Below are 22111 nucleotides of genomic sequence, written 5' to 3' on the forward strand. Positions count from 1 at the left end.
AAAAACAAGAATCTCTTTCAAAAGGAATCAACTCCTGTAATAAAGAACATTAGAGTTGCAGACAATAAAGTTTTATAATGACAAAGGCCAAGAAAATAAGATTCTGTTTACAAATGTTCTACATGTCCATGGACTAGCAACTAACCTGCTATCTGTGAGTCAAATTATTCGAAATGGTGGCCAAGTAAAATTTGATAACTCCGGCTGTGTCATCTTGAACAGCAAGCATCAAATAGTAGCAACTGCAAGTATTGTTAACAACATGTACCGGCTGAACATGCCTCGAGGGCATGCTCACATGACTAATGTTGAAGAACAAGATGCTTACCTGTGGCACCAAAGAATGGGGCATCTGAATTTTCACAGCTTAATGAAAATGGCTGAAAATACTAAACATGTAACTTTTCTAAACAAAACAGAAAATCTGACATGTATAACCTGCAAGGAAGGTAAACAGACACGATTACCTTTTAAAGGTGAAGGATCAAAGGTTAGCAAACCCCTAGAATTGATTCACTCTGACATATGTGGGCCAATGGAAACCCAATCTCTTGGTGGTGCAAGATACTTTATAACTTTTCTCGATGACTACTCAAAGAAAATTTTTGTATACTTTCTCCACAACAAATCTGAAGCTCTTGGAAAATTTAAAGAATTTAAACAAGAAGTTGAGAATCAACTGGATACTCATGTAAAGATTCTTCGGACAGACAATGGCCTAGAATATGATAACAAAAAATTTTCCGATTTCCTGAAAAGTGCTGGAATCATACACCAGACAACCACACCGTACACACCTGAACAGAATGGTACAGCGGAACGCATGAATAGAACACTGGTGGAAAGAGCAAAGTGTATGCTTCTCAATGCTGAACTGCCAAAGTTATATTGGGCTGATGCAATACACACTGCCGCTTATGTCATCAATCGTTCTCCAACGAGATCATTGTTGTTCAAAACTCCCATGGAAAAATGGTTTGGCCTGAAACCAAATGTGAATCATATACGTATATTTGGATGTGAGGCAATGGTTCACCTGCCTAAAGAAAAGCGCAAGAAATGGGATCCAAAAGTTCAAAAGACGAAGATTGTGCCTCAGAAAGTTCAAATGAATCTGTAAAAGAAAACAAATCCACTTCTGACAGTGAATACATACCAGACACCAGTATTGAATCACCTGAAGTAAGTAGTGTGAAGTTGAGACCTAGAAACAAAAACAAAAACTTGCCTGAAGAAAGTACTTACCTATGTTCATTTATTCCTGATGTTCCGGAAACATATGAAGAAGCAATTAGTTCAGAAAATAAAGAAAAATCGATAAAATCAATTGATGAAGAACTAGATGCACATAAGAAGAATGAAACCTGGATATTGATAGAAAAACCTCCAAATGCCAAAGTGATAGGATGCAAATGGGTGTTCCGAATCAAGGAGGAGTCAACGGGACCACGGTTCAACGCACGACTTTGTGCAAAAGGATTTGCACAAACAGCAGGTATTGACTACACCGAAACCTTTGCACCAACTGTAAGGTATGATTCGATACGTTTATTATTATCCATGGCTGTCCAGTATAACCTTAAAATCATCCAACTTGACATCAAAACCGCATTCTTATACGGTGAGCTTGAAGAGACTATATTAATGACTCCACCTGAAGGTCTGCCTAGTGAAGGCAATATGGTATGTAAGCTCAACAAGTCTCTATATGGCTTGAAGCAATCTCCCCGTTGCTGGAATAAGAAGTTTGACTCGATTTTAAAGAAATTTGGTTTCGTCAACAGCAAAGCTGATCAATGTGTTTATTTTGGTCAAGTCAACAATAAGAAATGCTACCTTTGCCTGTATGTTGATGACGGCTTGTTATTTTCTTAAGATGAATCAGTACTAAAAGAAATAACTAATGACTTAAAAACTGTATTTGATGTAAAAATAGTGAATTCAGTGAGTAACTTTGTAGGCATGCAAATTGAGATACTCAGCAATGGTATATTCGTACATCAAACTAAATATGTGGAACAGATATTGCACAAGTTTAACATGACTGGAGCCAACCCCAACAGTGTTCCTGTGGACCCTCATGTAAAGTTACAAAAAGGAGATGGAGACCCAGAAAAGAACATTCCTTACAGAGAAGCTGTGGGTTCCCTCATGCACCCAGCTATAGTGAGTCGGCCTGAAATTATGTATGCAGTGAGCCTAGTGAGTCGATTTTTAAATTGTTACAATAAAACACACTGGAATGCCGTGATGAAAATCTTCAAATATCTGAAAGATACAAAAGAGTACGGACTGTATTACTCATCCACATCACAGCCACCAGTAGTGACTGGTTATAGTGATGCTGACTATGCCAATGATCCTGATACAAGACGTTCAATCACGGGCTATGTTTTCATCAAAAATGGAGCAGCTGTAACACGGTCTAGCCAAAGACAATAAACAGTTGCCCTGTCAACAACAGAAGCAGAATTTATGGCAGCCTGTGCTGCAACCAAAGAAGCTATGTGGATAAAACAGTTGTTATGTGATATTGAGGAATATAAACAAGATACAATGTGCTTACATTTAGACAATCAAAGTGCGATCAGTGTTATCAAAAATGTAAACTTCCATAAACGCTGTAAACATATCGACATCAAGTACCACTTTGTTAAAGAAAAATATTATCAAAAAAATATTGATCTAAAATTTGTAAGTAGTGATAATCAATATGCAGATATATTTACCAAAGCATTGCCAAAGGATAAATTTCAATTTTTAAGATCTAAACTTGGAATGCACAATTAAAAACTCTACAAATAATATTATGTAAGAATATTTTGAAAGTTGTATAATATCTTGTTTCAAAGGGTAATTAATATTCAGTTATTTTTGTTTTTTTTTAATATTATAAGGCTCGAATTTAGAGGGAGTGATGGATTTAAATTTCCCGCCCTTTTGTAGTAACTCTAACTTGACCTTGTTGTAGGTAGAATATATTATGTACTCCTTTTCTCTTCTGTGACATTGCAAAGCGAGTGTATAACAAATGTACTTCTTATCAGTTAATAAAAGCAAATCATACAAAATAAGAGTTTATTTCTGTTTAAATCATTAGTAAATAAAGAGTATAGCGTGTTATCTAAAAAGGGTTGAATTTAAAATACAAAAACATAAGTATAGATACATTAAAATCTGTTCATTTTATCAGTAGATTTATAGAGTTGGAGAAATGCAGGAATAATATAGAATGTTAAATACCAAAACATAACGCAATACATAGCAATTCACATTTATTGTGCCCACAAGACCGTCCGGCCGCGCCATTCGTCAATCTCCAGAGGTCACGTGGCATCAAACATCATGCTTCGCGGCGCACCAGGATAGTTTTAATTTGGCATAAGTTTGCGATAATATGGTCAGGGCGATTGTGATGTTTCGATTTTTTATATGGAGTATTTTGTGCTGATACTATAACTCACAAAACGGGAATACCGGGTTGCTCTTCGACCTATTTTTCAGTCGCGTGGATTTTAAAGGCGGAATGTTCATGGCTTACCTACTGTTTATAATGTGCTGATATTATTATTATGCAAATTTGACTCAAATAAGCACATTTTCTCATATTTTCGATGGGGGTTCACCGCACAAACACATTTTATAGAAAATCGCCACTGGTACGAAGACATATTGTTATGATAGTATATAGGATTGACTTGTCAGGTAGCACTATTCTTTCAAATCAAATAAACAACAATTCATATACCGCAAGTGTCAGACCTAATTATACGAATATAATATTATAAAGATCAAATAGCCAGCACACGATCTGAGAAAATACATTAATGTTTTCTCCGTGAAGATGTTTCTTATAACCTTTGACACTCGTATAGTAATGTATTCGTGTGGTGTGACCTGAAAACATTATCGTAAATCATAAGGGTTGTCAACCGTCCGAGATTTCAATAGAATAGTGGATTATATCATCATGGGCCGGTTGTTCCAAAGTACGTGGATAACAACAGAATTTGATGAATTGTTCAAATTCTGTTATACAACCCGTCCTAAATCTTAAGTGATTGTAAAATAACATTGCTTCAAACAGAGTATTAAAATGATTATTCCATTAGAATTGGTTTTTCATACAAATCTTAAATTTGTATTTGAGGCCAAAATACTTGAAGAAACTGAATAATCATTTTTTTAATCAAAAGTTGTAGCCAATTTCTAGTACGAATATGTGCTACTTCATTTATTTGCGTTTCAAACTATTAAATATAGGATATGAAAGAAATCATTTTCACAATTTTAGAGACAACCTTGGCAATTATTTGTGAGTTAATGGTAATTTTTTTTAAATAACGTTGACCTACCTGGTAATTAAATATAATGAAGTATTTTTTAAAAGAAAGTCAAACATTCCCAGGTTGCGAAGAACCTGACAATATTTGAAAATCTCCTACTACCACCACAGTAAGCTGGAAATGTTGGTTGTGTTGTGATGGAGGACTTTGCCGAGGAATTGAACACACTACGCCTGGGTGGGACCCAAACGCGATGTCAACTCGGCCACCGACCGGTCAAAAAATATATGTTTATATATTTATTTTTTGTTTTGGTCATAGTGAGGATTGAACCATCCTCCCATTGACTGGCTCTTAACTGCTGTAAAATGTATTTTAAAACAAAACAACAACAAAAAAATAGTTGTTTGAGGAATGAACTTTCATCGAGTATGTTCGACATTTATTTCGTAGATATATTAACTGCTGTAATTTGCGAGTGTGTGCGTGATTGCTTCCAAAATATACTCGTACGTGATAGAATGCATTGTCATCGACAACAAGCCTATCTGCCGAGTGTCAGCTCGATCGGATGTCGGGAAGAGGGTTAATTTCCATTTCCAAGATTTGCACTCATTCTTTCTCGAATGCAAAAGTGAAATTCAAATAGATATATTTACAGATACAAATGATTAAGAAGGCATTTTGATGGGTTTATATTTCAATTACAAATGACCGATTCACGTTGGAACCCAAATATTTCGTAAACAAATTTCAAATTTCGATCAAAAAAACTCTATTATTGCGTTGTTTTATTTTACATTTCTTTATAATTAAATCGATTTTCCGACTTTATGTCCGGGGTAAATCTTCCCCATAGGAAAAACAAAACCCTTCCACATACTTTTCCACAAATGATCATCTAGTCAATCAACATTATCCAAGTGCATTATATAAGCAAAATAAATACAAAACAATACAAGAGCAACACGTCAACTCACCAGAGATCAAAAATAGAAAATAATTCACCGACTCCAGATATATTCATATCAGAGGTTTCGGCTCGGTAGAACTCCTACAAATCCTACTGATCCCTCAACATAAATATTTTAAAAATCTTTCGTAATCCTACATGTATTTAAAATGACTGATTTTTGCATTTTTATTTTAAAAAAATTGATATATCTAATTCGCCTAAATTTTTAATGAGAGAGCTAGGTATAATGCCAGTAGCCGAAATAACTAAATGGTAATATTTTTATGGTCTGAGAATGCGAAATTCTTTTTATCTCATTTCCTAAATCTGTGATAAGATTAAAAAAGATTGTTAAGTAAGATTTTTTTTACAATAATTACCATTGACTCACAAAAAATTGTTAAAGTGGCCTCAAATATCATTGAAAGTTAAAGAATTATTTAATGTCCTGTATTTTATAATTTAAGTAGAATACGTCTGTATATACTAGTAACATTTTTGCTATACCTTTTGATTTAAAAAAAGTACTACAGTTTGGTAAAATATTTTGGCCTCAAAATTTTCATACAAGTTTTGTATGAATAATGCCGCGCAGCCGTTCCTTCTAAGCACACGTCATTAAAATGTTGTTCTGTAAAATCATAGAATAAAGATGTACCTACCTACAAAATATTACATTTGATTGATTGATTGATTGTAGGTATTATTTCTGTTGAGCTTTGATTAAAGTGTAAAAATAACGCCATATTGCATCGCTGAAATTACTTACTAATCGTCTGATATGAATATAGTACGTAGTGCTAGTGGAATAAGTCACCGCCGTGTGGAGTGAGGAGAGCCGGGAGGTGACTGCGAAGGAGGGAGTGGTCCAGTGGAAGGACTCTCGGCTGCAGCGGAATTAATAGGCACGCCGAAGATGTCGACATCGCTATGTCCGCTCCAACTAACTTTATCCGGACAAATTAGAAAAACCGAAAACGCGTAAATTCTTGTCCATTCGTTATAATACGAGTACAGCGGTTCTATAACTTTTTAGATTCTTGTCTTATATTAAGATATTATTGAGATTCTTCTTTACATTTCCAGGTATTGTGGTATAACACGTTAGCCAGAATCTTAACGACGTAAGTGAAGCAGCCGTGCACAAGAATATGCGACGAGCGGCCCGGGTGTATTGGACAGACCTGCCGTTGAATTTGCCCTGTCGAATCTCTAAAATAAAGTGGGAATCATAACGACATTGACGCCGGCATAGTCCAGTGGTAACGCATTGGACTGCCATTCCGAAGGTCGCGGGTTCGAACCCGGCGTGCGCAAATAAATTTTATTTGATTAATTTGTGTTATTTCACAATTAATTAATTAAAATAATATATAGTATATTTGCGGCACGTTCCAGAGTGGAAGATACTACCAGTATCGCCCTGGTGTAAGACCACCATTCAGAATTGAAACGTTGCTCCAAATGGCTTTAGCCGTGTTTAGTGACTAGATCTGAATAGCCAGGTACTTCCCCACCTTCCTCTTTCCCTTCCACACTTACCTTCAGCCTCACAACATCCCCCAATTGGGGATGCCATAGTCTCACTGGCTCCAGACGGGAGCAGTTGGGACTCTTGTGAGGTGTTCACTATAAAAAAAAAAATAAAAAAAAAAAACATAAGTGATGAAGTCGTGTAGAAATAATATTAATGGACGTACGGTTGACTTTGCCCTAGCAGGCCTCGAAAATCGATCTTTCTGTGGGGTTTAATTGAATTATTTCTGATTAACGTATTACTTAAATCTCAAATGTTTCTAGAGGGATCCCTCGGGAAGTTACTAATTAAATATAAATTAATTCATCGTCTAGAAAAATAAAATCTGGTGCTTACCGCTAATTTTATAATTGCTTTGGTGAACCATTAACTAGAAGAATCTGTACCCTCTACCAAATATATCTGTTAAAACTGTATTTTGTTCTACAGATTGAGATATTTTTTTAGTTATTTGGTATGATGATTGTGATCTACTAATTAGTCATCTAGGATGTATTAACTTCCTTCTAAGAAGATTTTCCGTGATATCATCTGCACATTTCCTACAAGTGCCCACAAATCGAGATTTAAATACGTATTTGTGGATTTTTATATTAGTTAAGTTTACGCCTTACTAGAATTTAAGTCATTAGAATGTTGTCGTAAAAAATTATCATCTTATTATCGAGGTGATGTTAACCGCAAACCCATTGTACTTACCGAATGGAAAATTTCACGATGGTGGACATTACTGGGATTCCCGCAAAAGCCGTCGTAAAATAATTTGCATTCGTTTATTAAATGCATAAATAATGCAAGATTTTCCATTTATGAGCCTCACAAATTTTTGACTCGCCTTCGCCCGCGCTTTGTTCCCTCTATTGTAAAAACTGCCATGTTGACGTGATATTTTATTTAATGAATTATTATTTTCATTTTTAAGAATAGCAGCCATCTCTCAGGTGAGTTACTTTTTACTTACTTTTTCAATTCGTTTACTACTTAAATTATTTGTCTCCTTATTGTTGTAACTATTGCATAGCACTGCCCTAACATATCTTTTCTGAATAAATTAGTATTATTATAGTAAGGGATGCAGGATGAACCCCGAGGATCAGGGGATTTCCAAAGATGGGTGGACCTATTATTGATCCCTGTGGAACCCGCGCCGGTTCCTTTTGGAGTATGAGTTATGAGTGACTGTAGGCATTGCAGCGGCCGCGGCCGCATATTAGCCGCGAGTCCGGGGACCCGTTGGCCTTGCACGCTGCACACTCTCTGCCCACTCGGCGATGCGATGGCGCAAACATTATAATATTATTTGCAAACTGGCTAACTGGCACTTGGCTATATTTTTCCAGCGGTGTCGACACACTCGCGATCTACACCGCTAACGCGATACCGTAAAGCGCCGCAAACACGAACAGAGACACAGCTGCAAAGAAACTGCAAGATGAATCCATCAGATTTCCTATTGCCCACATTCCGAGAAGTGACTTTCGTGACCCATTTGTCGTGTTTACGTTTTGAGCCGACGGCGGCGATTGATGATCGGAATAGCTAGGTATCTGTCGATAGAACTTTCTCAGAATCTCCCGAGACTTGGCGAGCCAAGAGCCAGAGCCATGAAACATTCCAAACCACTAATTACTACTGTCTAGGTAGGTAGCAGGTTCCGAGTATACTTCCGAGTGACATGAAAGACGCTTCCAGCCTTCTAATATTGATATCGCATATTAATCAAAATCGAGGAACTCGTAAATTATGCAAACATTAGTTAAAACTGTTTTCAACATAATTGAGTAATATGAATACGTACTTACACAACACGTTCGAATGTATCAAATTATCGAATACACGAGATGAGTCATGTCAACAGCAGAGTGAGTATGAGAAAACGCACCTATGAATGTGGATGAAGCCAGAAGTAGGTGTTAAGTCCAGTGGCGCATTCAGGATATTGTCTTTTGGGAGTCAAAATAATGAAAATACGCTGTTCATAAAAATTATTATATTTAAATTTTAAATTCAATAAGTCACAAACAAAACATAGTGTTTTCATTGTGATGTTCTTACGTACGTGTGCACAATCCATTTTCTAAAAGTTATGATACATAATTAAGGACCTGAACATTTTTTTTAAATTTAATACCCACATTATTTTCAGTTTTATAATGAAAAATGTACCTATCACTTTGTGCACGTTTTTTTCATACTTCTTTTGATTTCAAATAACAAACTTTAATTTTACAAGTTCAATTAGTACAACGTGAAAAAAACCTGCAATGACTGTTGATACACGTAAGCTTAGATTAAAAAATTCGAGACTGCAAGGCGCAGTCTGTTTCTGTAATTTTCCTGCCGCGAGGTGCAGTCCGTAATAATTGTGGGAAAAAGATTTCTAATAAATAATTACACAATAAATCCCACAATGCACAGTGCTAGATCCAGTACCTACCAGTTGAAGTAATTAAAAATGACTACAAGCATTGCGCTTCTTCTTCTTGAAAAAACTTCTATCTATATTTTATTTTAATTTGGGGGGGGGCCTGGGTTCCCCCATGGATGCGCCACTGGTCAAGTCGGAGGTGATTAGAATTCTGTCTTCTCAGCTTTCAGCTGCTGGGGAACGACTTGATAGTTAAAGTGGGTGGTATAGTCTATCAACCTTAGTTGACCTTATCACAATACTCACACATATGCATAACTTACATACAGCGTGTTTCGTTTAGTAATAGTGATTATTTCACAATTTAAAGTTCAAAGCGTGCTGAAGTCGATTATATAAAATGTATTTTAGCATCACGAATATTATTTTATTTCTATTTTATAACCTTATCTATGTGATAAGCTTCAAAACTGAATTCAAATGGTTAATGGAAAATATATCTATATTGATAGATATGTGCATGTATTATCAGCATTAGCCATTGTCTACATCCTATATGTATTAGTAGTATACGTAGTCTAATGAATAAATGAGATGAAAAGTAAAATTAACAATATTTTTTTACAGGCAGCTTGCTGTCCCTTTTCCGCTAGTGACGATACATTTGCATTCAATGCAATTTTTTTGTTGCAGCCAACTCTCGCTGCGTTAGTATAAATTCTATAGAATTATGCCAGTTAGCCAGGGATTAACAAGTCAAGAGAAAGAAGTATCATCTGCAAGATATATTATGCATTAGGTGCCTTCCAACATACTCTGTGGTTCATCTTTTATTATATAGTCGAAATGCTAGGTAGCAAAGTCAAGACAATCTACTAGAACTGGAGTGCCGAAATGAAAAGCTGTGAAATTAGTACTTTCTAAGAATGTTAAATTAAGCTCCTATAATATAATGGATAGGCAAAATCCATACCAAACTCGTAAATTCACTCAACCATTTCTTTTCAATCTGTACAACATTTCTTTATTTGTTCAGTGCGCATTCCTTTCATCCGATTAAACTGAAAATTTCAAAGTTTGTTCTGATTAATGCCAGGAGTGCTAAGAGAGTTGTTTGGTAGAAGAAGTCGGGGACGCTTGAGAAAGACTTAACACGTTATCTCTGCACTGGAATGAGATACGGAGTTAGTTAAAGTCGAGAGGAGAGATGAGGCCCTCTTCCCTTGTGCAGCCCTCGGAGAACCAAGGGAGAGTGGACTCTTTCGTCACGAGGCCTTCAGGGAACTGTGGCGTCTAGAAAAATCTAGATCAACTAATTAATAATAAACCGCTCGACCTACTTAGTACCTACTCCCGAATTATGTACCTGCAGTCCAAATCGCATCGTAAACAAAGCAACCTACGTACTGCAAGCACCTACTTGTCTATTGACAACAATAATATCGCAAGTCCGTCTTTCACATTACGAGAACTCGCCAGAAGGTTCGAGTCTACGGCCTATGCATAATTGCCGCGCTGTCGAAGGTTCCTGAAACATACAGTCTGTGCGAGTGCCTAGGATTTAGTTGCCATCCCCATATTGATTGATTATTGATTGAATTGATGAATTGATTCCCCAGATCGCCAGTGCCTGACAGTCATCGAGTCCCGGTCACCAGCGCCCGGCGTCGACTCACTGACCCGCGCCTGACCAGTACATCACGGCAGCAACCGGAGTATTCAACATTTGTCCTACATCATCTCCTTGTCACGGCAACTGACTCACCAATAAACACAGTGACCTTCACGACACGCCTTTCATTTTGTGCCACCATCTGATCCCCAAAGAACCAACGGGGAGTAGACTCTTCCTCCATGGGGCCTTCGGGAAACCAAGGAGGAGTGGAGAGGAGAGATGAGGCCACCTCCGCGAACTCTTCCATTGTGGGGCCTTCAAGGCACCAAAGGGGAGTGGAGAGGATAGACGAGGCTCTCTTCCCTTATGGGCCTTCAGGGAACCAAGGGGGATTGGAGAGGAGAGATGAGACCTGGGAAGACACATTTTGGAACCAAAAGATATAGCCACATATCCAATGACAACCCTGGTAAACTTTATAAAAGGGGTGACTGTTAAAAGAATGAGGTAAAATGGGAGATATCACAATGGGCCTATGGCCTCAATGGTTCCATGATAACTCAACACAGTGACAATTCAAAACACTTTTAAAAAGTGATATAAAGTCTTTAGAAACGACGAAAGAAATAAATTTTTTAACCTAACCTAACCTAACCCGACCTACTTAACCCAGCTAATAAAGTTTTTGTTTGATCACTTTCCATGACTCTATATAACTTTTTAAAGATGTGATGAATTATCATTGTGATGTTTTATCCTGTCACCGGCCTAAATATATGTAAACTATATCCGCAGTAACAGTGTGGATTTCATGATACTACATGAGACTAATGGAATAAAAAGTCGGTGATGCCCGAAAAAGACATGAATCAAATAATTATTTGTGGAAATATGAGAAGTGAGTGATGAATGATGAAAGAGATGTAAGGAGAATGTATGACTTGGAAGCGAATGGTTGAAGACATGGCACGATCAAGTAAAACAAATACTTATTACGATACAATAATATTATATCCACCTTAAAAATGCACCCAGATTTCATTTACGCTAGAATTCACAACCCCAAAACGTTACCTCAAACCGTTTATGTCCCCGAGCGACTCTGGGTACACGTCAGCTAGTTTTTAGAATAAAAAACTGGAAAGTTTTTATTTATTAACCTTTCCCTTACTGTGCTAAAAAAATCCACGCGTTCCGATTGCTGTGTAGTCAATACACATCTCAAAATAAGCGATTTAATATCGGAAAAATATGAATATTCATAGGTAATCGCTTATGTTTATTATATTTTATTTCAAAAGTGATAATAATTGTAATTTAATTGCTGAAAACATGAAAAAACCATCGGCAGATGCTAAAAAAATGTGCGAGGGGTCCACATCTAACGACGGTCCGCTACCGACTGGCGGCTGGCGGCTGGCACATACACAGCTATGCGATCATAGGTATCGATAGTCTAAATCAAAATACAACTGTGGACCTTTGGATTTCTCATGTTCCTGCATAGCTAACTAAAGCGGGACATCAATAGCGTGTCATTTCCTCGCACACTCTTCGCGTCACACATTGGTGTATTTGTTTCCGATTTTTAACAAAAATCTCTGATTTTTAATTGAATTTGAAAACTATGTATAATATTATTTTTTAATTTATTGCATAAATGTATAACGGAGGAATACCTAAAATCTGAACCCAGAATTTATTATATTTATAGAGTTTTTAAAGTTATTAGAAGCAATGTGTAGTAAATGCACACCACAGATCAGGAAAGGTTAAATATTTGATGCGGCTATAATATTCATTAAGATGTCATAAACAAAAACTTTAGTTTGTTTCCAATGTGGGCAATAATATTGAATGAATTAAATGACCTCAACATCCGGATGTAATATCTTAGCTAATGGAGGCCGCACACTTAAGACTTTTATTAGTTATTTGATTTTTATTAGTCATTTCAAAAAGTTCTAAATTGCCTTTAACTTTAAAATATCATGGACAATATCCATTCATATTGACCAGTGGACACTATTTGAATATGTGCAAGGTCACATGGTCAACGGTCATATTATTGGTCACAGCCTCCTAGATAAGATAACAAATCGATAATATCATTTAGTACAGGATACTACTATCATATATTTTTATACTGCTCAAATAAACCAGGATGATCGTGGGAAAATTTTCAAATACAAAATGAAGCACATTATATCAAATTAGTAGTCCGTACTTAGAGATTTTATAAAAATGAAGAAGATTCCGAAAATAATCTAGAATAGTGATAAGCAACCTTTTTGCCAAGGGACCAAAACTGAAAAAAAGAAGTTAATAAGGATCAAGAGTCCCAACTGCTCCCAATCGCCTGAAGCTAGTGAAACTATGACCAATTGAGATATGTTGTGAGGCTGAAGATAATGGGGAGAGGAAGCCAATAGGGAACAGGATGGTGGGGAATTACTTGGCTCTTCAGATCACCAAAACTGGTCGCCAAACATGACTAAAGCCATTTCAACCAACGTTTCAATTCTGAATGGTGGTCTTATTACTCCAGTACGATACTGAAAGTACCTACCACCCTAGATCGTTTCGCAAATACACCTTATATTATTTTTATGTGAAATAACACAGAAAATGAAATAAAATTTACTTGTACACGCATGGATTTGAACCCGCAGACTCCAAATTGCTAGCCAAGAGCCTTACCCCTTGACCATGGAGGCCATCATTATAATCGTATTAAATTATAATAACGGAGTATGTATCTATGTACTTTGGTACAGTTTCTAAGGATTTTGTGTTCAAAGAGAGGCGAATAATGGGGACACCAAATGGAATTCTTGAGGCATACTTTAAATTTAATATTTATGTAAAATCATAGTTTTAATTTTAGCATTTAAATATATAATTCAAATCAATTTTTTATCTGTGTAATTAATTAACTATTTTAATTCTTGAGGCATACTTTAAATTTAATATTTATGTAAAATCATAGTTTTAATTTTAGCATTTAAATATATCATTCAAATCAATTTTTTATCTGTGTAATTAATTAACTATTTTAATTTAATTTTAATTAGGTATAATTGCACAATTGTTTTTATTATGACACTTTCAGATAGATGAACTAGGCTTAATACAAGATGAAAGTGATCGTTCGTGATGTTTTTTTTTTTTTTTTAACATTATTTCTGGCTTTCACCCTTCAAGGGTGTTCTTGGCCATCATTTAAAATTATTGAGAAATGAAAGGTGAATTTAAATATTAATTTTATTTAAATGGGCAAATTTCAAAATTATAATGAAAATTGGAGTCGAGTTCAGACTTAGAAGAGATGAGATGTTGAATGGAGGGGAGGCAATTTTAGATAAGGCTTGATAGAAGAGAGGATATTTGTTTAGAGAGGGACAACCAAAAAATATGTGATCTAAAGTTCCCACTTCTAGACCACAGAATGTACAATCTGGGGAGTCAACAACGTGAATTTTAAAAAGATGGGAAGGAACAGAACAATGTCCGATCCTCATTCGAATGAGTGAAGAAATTTCTTTTTTGGAAAAATGAGGGAATTGCTGAAACCACGGTTTTGATGGAATAGTTCTTTGTATTGAGGCATAGCAGGCTCCCTTGGATTGACTAGCAATGTGCCAATACTCTGCCCAAACATTGCGGGATCTATCTTTGATGATGGAAAAAATGTCAGATAGGGGAATGTGGTTTACGAGGGTAACAACAGGGTTGGACGCTCCTTGTTTTGCCAAGGCATCCGCAATATCATTACCCATGATACCAACATGTCCAGGAATCCAAATCAGAGTTACAGTTTTACCAGAGCTTTGAATGGAGGCTATCATCTCTCGAATAAGGCATACAAAGTGATCATCAGGATGAAGAAGAGGACTGGATTTAAGTTTTTGGAGGGAACTGAGAGAGTCAGAGAGAACGAGGGAATGTTCGAAATTATTTTTGATTATATATTTGAGAGATTCTATTATTGCAATGCACTCGGCTGAAAATATTGAAAATTGATTTGAAATTGAATGAAATATTCTGTCATTAGAATTATTGTGGTAAACGTTAATACCTATACCACAGTTAGGAGAGTCGGGAGATTTGGATCCATCAGTAAATAAAAGAGAAAAGTTGGGCCATTTAGATGAAATAATGTCATTGAAAATATTATTGACAGTTCGGGCCGGGAGATTGGAATGACTTTTAAGGATTCCGATCCCTTCAAATATTGTTGGGGATAGGGTGACGTGACTATATTTTAATTTGTATAAGGGAAGTAGATCATTTTGGATGATGTGAAGCTCTGAGAGAGACTTAAAATTTTTACAGATGTCAGGAAGAGGTTTAGTTGAAGCTCTGATTGTAGATGAATGGGTTGAGTCAATGAACAACGAGACGCTGGGGATAACCTGATGACATTTAGAATTTAAACATTTAAGAACAAATTTGTCAGCAAATAGTTGACGCCTTAAATAAAGAGGAGGATCAGAACATTCTACTTGAAGGGAATTGATGGGTGACGATTGCATCGCTCCAGTTATAATTCGCAAAGATTTAGATTGAATTTTGTCTAATTTATCAAGTACATTTTTTGAGGCAGTACTAAAAAGTGGGCAGGCATAATCGAGATGGCTTCGAATAAGTGCGTTGTAAAGCAACTTAATGCAAGTAGGGTGAGCTCCCCACCAAACGCCAGATAAGGATCTGATGATATTTAAATTTTTTTCGCATTTAGTAACTAAATTATTAATATGGGAAGACCATTTAAGTTTCCTATCAAATGTTACTCCCAAAAATTTTACTTCAGAAGCGTTGGGGATTGGAGAATTTTTAAATAAAATTTGAACGGGGGGATTTTTATGGCGGTTTGAGAAGGTGACACACTGAGTCTTTTGGATTGAAAGTTCAAAACCATTTAAGGTGAGCCATGTGCAAAGGGCATTCATGGCTTCGTTAAGATATTTGACGGCGAGAGGGATGATTTTGGATGATAAGAAGAAAGCTATGTCATCTGCGAACTCAATAACTTTTACTTGTGGGGGAATAGTGACATGCATATCATATGTGTATATATTATACAGTAAGGGGGACAATACATCGCCTTGTGGTAAACCCTTCCAAACAGACCTACTTTGAGGAGAAATATCTGGAAGTTCAATGAAAATTTTTCTATCTAGAAATAGATTAATAATAGATTGGACAAACATGGGGGGAAGGCCAAGGCCTAGAAGTTTTTTTTTCAGGATTGGGATGGAAACATTGTCAAAGGCGCCTTCTATATCTATAAAGACGGCAAGACAAACTTCCTGTTTAGAAATTGATAAATTAATATCAGTGCTGATGATGGCAAGGTTATCTTGAGTGGATTTTTTTTTCCTAAATCCAAATTGAGATGGAAAGAGAAGCTGTTTACTCTCGACAAAAAATTCTAATCGGTTTTTAATTAATTTTTCATAAAGTTTACTGAGGGTGGATGAAAGAGCGATCGGCCTGTAGCTGGATCCAGAATTTGGTGATTTGTTTGTTTTTAAAATAGGGATGATTATTTGACAACTCCAGTCATCAGGCATTATACCAGTCTGGAAGATTTTGTTTAAGATGCTTAAGAAGTGGTTTAGAACATTATCATTACTATTTTTGATTATGCTGTAAGGTATACCATCTCTGCCTGGAGATGAGTCCTTGACTATTGATAAACAATTTTTTAGCTCAATAAGGAAGTTGAGTGAAAAATATTTTGACTTATAAAAAATATGTTCATGTAGATCAAAAAATATCGATTCTAAATATATAAATATATTTCTATATTATTATTCTTACAATTAGTTAAACGTTCTTGAAAAAGCATTCAATAGCAATATACTGTATACGCTCCACGATTGGTCGAAAGAATTCTGTCGTCACATGTGTCGTGACTTGTACGTACAACGGAACACCTATGGTGCATCTCTTTCTATTACATGAGAGATGGTCGATTTAGATGAGAGAGGTGTATAGGCCAAAGGTTTATTTGGGTTTGTCAAATATATGTACGTATTTTTTATTATTATTATATGAAATGGATTTCTAAAGATACATATTCGTATAGTGCTTTATAATAATATGTTGTTTATTGCATAACTTAGATGTTTTTATTATTATACATGTCACAAAGCATGTGATACACTTCAGGCCGCCGGCCGCTCAGAAAAGTCTCACAGTGAACTGGGCTGTAAACCGTTATTTTACTTTTGGTCTTTACTTTTCTGCGCGGTGGTCCTGAATTCGCGCGGGGAACGTCAACAAGTAGCGACGGCGATACCGTACAAGTACCGTATCGGGCGTGAAAAGCAAATATTCTAACTTAAAATATTAATTTAACTATGAAATCTTAATCAATTTTCTTTTTTTTTTTAATAACATCAATTATAATAGACGGTTAACATTGGTAAAAAAATTACTGGAATTCCTTGTTGAAGAATTAATTTTTTTTCCATACATAATGCTTAAGCGACGTGGTTTTCACAGTTCTAATGACGTCACACTACACCCCGCCTGTTACCGCTCGGATTCCGCTCGTTTTGGCGGGCTTAATAAAATTTAAACTTTGAGAATTAATTTAACTATGAAAACAAACTTTAAAAAAAAAAAAAAAAATACCAGTATTTAAGTTTGAATGCGAACATTGATAAAAAAAAATAAAAAAAATGGACTCAACTTCCTTATTAAGGTGAATGGAGAGTCTAGCCAATGATTAGACATAGGAGTATTATAGATAGGCGTTATTTCATCTAAGTTAGGTACAGAAGGGGGGGCAATTTTGTCCAAGAATTCATCTATCCATTTAGAATGAGACGCTCGAGGAGATGGTGAACTGAAGGAGGATCGAAATCTTCGGATCATAGACCAAACTTCCGAAATTGGAGTGTTCGGAGATACTGAACTGCAGAAGTTGTACCACCCAGATCTTTTTTTTGACCTCAATACCCTTTTGGCATTGGATTCAGCGTTTTTGTATATAAGATAGTTCTCCATAGTCATATTGTAACGATAGGAAAGAGATTTAGCTTTCCGAATTCTTACTACTTTGGAACATTCCTCATCCCACCAGGGAGTTGGAGGGAGTTTTTTTAAAAGAGATTTAGTTTTAGGGGGAGGATTTGATTTATTTATTGCAGTTATGAGCATTGATTTGAAGTTATTATAGTCATCTTTGACGGAAAATATATTGGTGTCGGGTAAATTTAGTAGGAACTTGTCCATATGAGAGTTAAATTCATCCCATTTGGTGTGTTTCGTTTTAATCTTTGTCGAAATATGAGATTTGTCCGATTGGAAAGAAGTTTGATAAGTAATGGTGATCGGGAAATGATCACTGGAGCAAGGGTCGGGGGACACCACCCAAGAGGAGAGAGAACCCAGACTAGTAGAACATATCGAGAGATCCACTGCACTGGGGTTTGTGCTGGGGCGAGAGATCCTAGTAGGAGATCCGTCATTCAAAAGGAAAAGGTTGGATTGATCTAGGAAATCCATCACACTTCGACCATCTCGGTCGGAGAAAGCAGAACCCCAGACGGGGGAATGGGCATTAAAATCGCCTAATATAAAGAAAGGAGGGCTTAGTTGACTTACAATTTGCAACCAAATTTGTTTATTGAAGTGGGCTGTTGGGGGAAGATAGACTGAAATAAAGGATGTGTCCTTTATTTTAGCTGCAACCATTTGGAAGTTAGCATTGGGGGGTTTGATATTATTTATTGGGGAAAATGATATGGATTTCTTAATAAAAAGGGCAGCACCGCCGCCCGAACCTTCCGGGCGGTCGTCGCGGAGACAGGAATACCCTCCCACATTAAAGTGGGTGGATGGAGTAAACCAAGTCTCCGAGATAGCAGCCAAAGAAATAAAGTTGGAATTTAATAGGTTAAGGAGATCAGATTTGTTAGAAATAGCACTTCGGCTATTCCACTGAAGTATTTTGAAATCTTGAAGAGTCATTTTGAATAAATGATTTTAATGTGGAAATAATAGTAGCAGCGTTGGACGGTAGATTAGTTTGAGAAGAAATAAGGTCAATTAGAAGCATAATGAGAGTTTGGATAAATGAAGAATTGTCTTGGGAGAGTTTTTCAGAAAGTTTTAGAGAGTTCATTGAGGACGGATTATAATTATTTGCACACCCATTTGTGGCATTTGAAAGAGGTGAACCATTGGGATTTAAGAGCAGTGAGTTGTGTTGTTGCTGATCGTATCCAGGAGCCGGTTTAGAGATATCGTTTTTGTATGTGAATTTAGTTGAACGAGAAGAAGTTGTTGTAGAAGAGGGAAGAGGGTTGGATGAGGAGTTGCTGGATAAAGCCTCAGCAAATGATTTTTTGACAGGCGGGAATAGTTTAGAAGCCTGCAGAAAAGACAAGTTCTGGGAGGCCATAGAAATTTTTATATTTTTTTGGCGAGATTGTTCTGGGCAAGAAGTGTTGATAGCTGTATGTGAGCCTGAGCAGTTAAAACATTTGGGTGAGGAGGAAGAAGGACATTGGTCAGCTGCGTGGTTTTCTCCACATTTAAAACATCTGGGTTGAGATCTGCATGCAGCTTTGGTATGACCAAAACGGCAGCAATTGAAACATTGAGTGGTGGGATAAGTATACATTTCAACTGGTAATGAGTTGAAGAATAAATATATATGGGAGGGAAGAGATTGACCTTCAAAGGTGATAACTACAGATTGGGAGGGCTTCCAGGAAATTATACCCTCAGAGGAGTCCTTGTAATTTAGCCTCCTGGCTTTTATGGGATTGCCAATGTGTTGGGGGGTTGAAAGTGAAGACAGAATTTCTTCGATGGACAGATCGGTCGAGATACCTCTGACCAGGCCCATGCGAGTGACATTGAAAGTAGGGATATATGCCTTGAACTTTGAATTAGATGAAATGAAGATATTTTTGATGAAACTGTTGGCAGCTGACCCTGAGAGGAATTCGACGGAGATTCGGAAGCGACCCTCGGCTTTTACACCTCCAGGCTTGATTGAAAGGTTCTTGCTATTTGATAGGAATTTGCCAAATTCAAGAGGGTGGATGGTTTTTCCTTGCTCAGTTTTTTGGGCGTATACTATGAATGGGCCACGGGAATGAGGAGAATAAAAGTTTGTTGGAGGAAGTTGAGAAAGTGCTGGTGGGGATTGTGAAGTCGAAGGAGAGTCAAGTTTTATTGGGGAAGAAGGAGTAAATTTCCTTTTTTTGGTAGAAGTCAAAATGACAGAATCACTGTCAGAAATTTCTCCATTTTCCCCGTCTGGGGGGTCTGGAGAGGGATCTGGGGGCTTTGTAGGGGGTCCAGGAGGGAAATCTTCCTCCATTATTCACAACAGTAAACAACTACAATAATAGTATGGAAAATGATAGAAGTAAAAAAAGGTTATAAATATCTGGAAATCAGCAGCGAAAAGTGACTCCTGGAAGATCAGGAGGGAGAAGAAACCTCAAGGCACAACACACTACACTTTTTTTTTGCCAGAAAAAAGAAAAAACGTTCGTGATGTTATAACTATAAATCTTCAAAAATTTTCAAAAGCGTATCTATGCAAAAAATAAGACCTTACAATTTTTGGCCTAGAGCTTTTGATTGAAAATTGAATTGATAAAAAGAGCCCGACTTTATTGGTTTAATGGATTAGCCAAAATTTTCATTTAAACCTTTGGAAAACTGAGCTCCCACAACCTAATACCTCTTTAGAGTGCCGAGGGTAAAAATTCCGTGAATAAAAAGTATTAATATCAGATTACCAAATGGATACAGTTGCACCTTGCACAGAAAAGTAAAGTAAGGTAACAGTTTACACGACGGTCCGCTTTTTTTAAACTTTTTGACTGGGCAGGGTCTGGATGTACATTTTTAACCGAGCCGTCTAATACTATCACATAGGGTTGCATAGCGATACAAAAATATTCATAAAGAATCGAGATGTGCACTTTAATAAAATACTCAGATAATTGCTTCTTTTGTTTTCATGATGTTATTTATTCCTCGGTGATTATATATTTAATTGCTTACTTTAAATATTTATTCACGGTAAAATTTTTGTACCCTTAAAGCAGGGGTGGGGAACCTTTTACGCTGTCAGGGGCCGTTTGGATGTTTGTACTATTACCCGCGGGCTGCACGCGTCTTAGTCACGTCTACTGATGAGTCCACAAATCGAATTAAAACTTAGGAAATCGTTACACACGGAACAACCAAATGATTTTCCTCAGAATTTTGTAGCGTGTGGTGTGAAACTAGAATTTAAAGTCCACTCGGAACATGCGAACGAATACTTTAAACTTAAGATTAATTCTTTACATGAGTCCACAGCTTTGATTAAAACTACACCCAGCTCATGAATATGGTTTTCTCAGATTTTTGCAGCACACAGTCTTCTTCGTCCTCTCTGTCTTCTTAGTCTGCAACTAGAATTTGAAAACTGCGCTTCAAACACGAGAATGGTTTCTTTTTAAACGCTTCTGCAGATGAATCCACAACTGTAATTTAATTCATAAGCGAATCTCCAGTTTAATTAGCATTCCACTCATAATTTCTATAGTAAAAAATTTAAATTAAATTAAAAGAGGATGTTGGATCGCGTATTTATTTGTGTCTAAACTGCTTTCTAGTAAAGTTATGCATAAGTGAGTATCTGTCAGCTATGTTTTATACCTTTCTCTGGGTTTTGCAATAATGTCTTAAAATGTATCTCAAACACCGTGAAAGAAAACCGTTCTCGTGTTCTGTAAGTAAATTTTTTATACTCTTTTTTTGTGGTCAGCAGGCCGCACCGAAAGTGCTCGCGGGCCGCACCAAAAAGCCTGGACGACAGGTTCCCCACCCCTGTCTTAAAGAAATGTAACTTTTTTCAAACGTCTATTCAAAAATACATAACAATTTATTCTTGTATTTATAAAATTATGGCTTAGCAATTAAATCACACAGATGTTTATGTTAATTAAATTATGCGTGAAATAATTAACATAAAATAATCATATTAAAGAGATTGCGGACTATGGCATCCCCACTCCCGGCTATGTTGTGACTGGAGGTAGTGGTGACCTGATTGATGTGAAGTATCTGATTTGGTCACTAAAAACAACTAAAGCCATTTCAAGCAACCCGGGCGATACTGAGAGTATCTACTACAACTAGGCAAATAATAATGCATCTGTTATGTATTATTTTAATGAAATTATTTATGTGTGAAATAATTAACAAAAATTAAAAGAAATGACTGTATTATTTTAGTGATAGCAGCTTTTGTGTGAAAACCCTAAATATATTTACCATAGGTGCAGCGTGCACATGTTCATTACTGCGGTAAGTAAATAAC

The 22111-nt window shown here is 36.4% G+C and overlaps 1 pseudogene; it reads left to right on the forward strand.

The window, feature by feature from the left end:
• The first annotated feature begins 2040 nt into the window (after positions 1–2040).
• On the forward strand, positions 2041–2790 carry LOC149421662 (uncharacterized; annotated as a pseudogene).
• The last annotated feature ends 19321 nt before the right edge of the window (positions 2791–22111 follow it).

The sequence above is a fragment of the Hesperophylax consimilis genome, chromosome 8, assembly GCF_061612785.1.
Source record: "Hesperophylax consimilis isolate HC1 chromosome 8, BYU_Hcon_1.0, whole genome shotgun sequence".
Taxonomy (NCBI): domain Eukaryota; kingdom Metazoa; phylum Arthropoda; class Insecta; order Trichoptera; family Limnephilidae; genus Hesperophylax; species Hesperophylax consimilis.